Source organism: Seriola lalandi, unplaced genomic scaffold, assembly GCF_002814215.2.
Source record: "Seriola lalandi dorsalis isolate HSWRI2012SDOR001 ecotype SW California unplaced genomic scaffold, Sedor1 jcf7180002054850, whole genome shotgun sequence".
NCBI classification, from domain to species: domain Eukaryota; kingdom Metazoa; phylum Chordata; class Actinopteri; order Carangiformes; family Carangidae; genus Seriola; species Seriola lalandi.
This window is the reverse complement of record NW_019525403.1, coordinates 3,120,476-3,122,553: the sequence shown is the minus strand read 5'-3', so window position 1 is coordinate 3,122,553 and position 2,078 is coordinate 3,120,476.

Below are 2,078 nucleotides of genomic sequence, written 5' to 3'. Positions count from 1 at the left end.
AAACTGCTATGAACTTGACAAACAAAACTCTACACTATGAGAACACAAACAAAAATCACTCACAAGGAGGTAAAGACGAAGTATAAGGCAAAGACAAGGCGTGGACTGTGATAGGAAGCTGGGGTGCACGACAGGACGAGACACTCACAGGACAAAGGGAGACGCGGACTATAAGACACATGAGGGGCAAATGGGGAACAGGTGGAACCAATCAGGAATCAGGGAAGACACTCAGACAGGTGACGCACGAGGAAGTGAAGACACTTACATTCTCTTTCACTCACATTTTCCCCTTCCACTCCTTTTAAAGATTGAAGTTTCATAGTTTCCTTTTATATCTTACAGGATAGAAATGTTCTTTACTTGTCGTTAAGTCTTAAAAACACTACAGTGAATATCAAGATGATGTCTTTCTCTGAATATCAATTCATTTTAATTCACTACTACAACCGGGGTTAAAGTGGGATTTTGTAGGTGGAACAATCCCCAAATTTAATGCCAGTCCAAATCTGTTTAGCACGGCTGTTTTTGCAAGTGTATATACATATATATATATATATTTGATATGATTTATTTACTGTAACTAACCACAAATCTATTTCAAAGAAATCTTTGTTTCTTTGCATCTGCCCTGAATCTTGCATGTTGGAAGTTTAGAAAAAGGGCAAATATATTTCAATAAAAGAATATGAGAAAAAAAAAGTGTGTGAGAGAGTTTCATTTTTCAGTTTAAGAGGAAACACGGAAACGCTCTGAAGAAACAAGGATCCTTGTTCGATCCTGAATGGCTAAATGGATGTTGAAGATGGACACCGAGAGACGAGACTAAAAGGGCTCTGGGGACGTCCACAGTGGATTTAAGGTTGCGAGTCTCTAATGACTCAGCAAGGGTTGTGGATGTCGGTTCAATCCTGAGTGAACCGTTGAATTTTAAATGGCAATGCTTAGAGGAAAAACTAAAGATACTGAGAAAAGACACTTAACTGTCTCAGTTATTCAAGCAGTTAGAAGACTCCTTAGAAAAACCCGAGTCTAAGACCAGAAGAAAGACTTAAATGCTTTTTAGAGCAACTGTCCAGACTCGGATGCAGAGATTTTAGATAACAAAAGGCTTTTATTGAATTCACCTGAGACCTCGGACCGAGTGACAAACAAATGGCTATAAACCAGGAAAAACCTGCCTATATAAAATAATTTGGCTACAAACAAAAATCACTCTTAAAGAGGGAAAAACGAAGAACTATGAATCTAATCAAGGATATGAGTTAACAAGCAAAAACAAAAAAATAAAATCACTCTTTAACGAGGAAAACGAAATTTAGCTAAGGAAAAACTTGCAAACAAAAAAATCACACAGACACATGAGGAAGGGCAAGTGACCTGAAACGAGAGGAGAGTTACTTTTCAAAATAAAACAGGAAATGACAGGACAAGACAACCTCGCCACGGTGTGACAAAAATCAACCACCAGCGGAAATAACGCTGACGAGGTCTAACAAATGAAATCCCAAATATCCTGATGGTTTTAAGTGTTTCAATAATTAAGGTAGGCTGAACTTTTAAAGCTGAGGATGTGATTCTGCGTGTGTCATGAATTTTGAAGTTCAATAACCAGAGGAAAGAAATTCTTCAAATGAGAAACTTGGCTTGGATTAAGGTTTTATAAGTCTCTTATACCCTTTTGTGGTTGTGGGTTTGATCCTGGACATGTAAGTTTTTTTTAAAGTCCATCATCCAGAGGACAGACTGAAAAGATTTTAGGACCAATCCTGAGCATGTCAGTAAGTTTTTATGAGATGTAAATGGTTTTAGAAATGTTAATAATCTCACTGAGCTAAGGCTGAGTTGTGGGAAGGATGTTTCTGATGCGTGAATTGCATCAAAGCGACTGAGAAAAAAAAAAAAAAAAAAATAGTGTTGTATGGAGAAACCTGCAGTTACTCACTCCGACCACTGGATGGTGCTGATCACTCGCATTTATTCTGATTCTATTTCTGCTCCTTCTCTCTTCTATTTCACATCAACACCAATGTTCCTGTTGAACTGATGAGTGTTTACTGAATAAACACAAAGGTTCC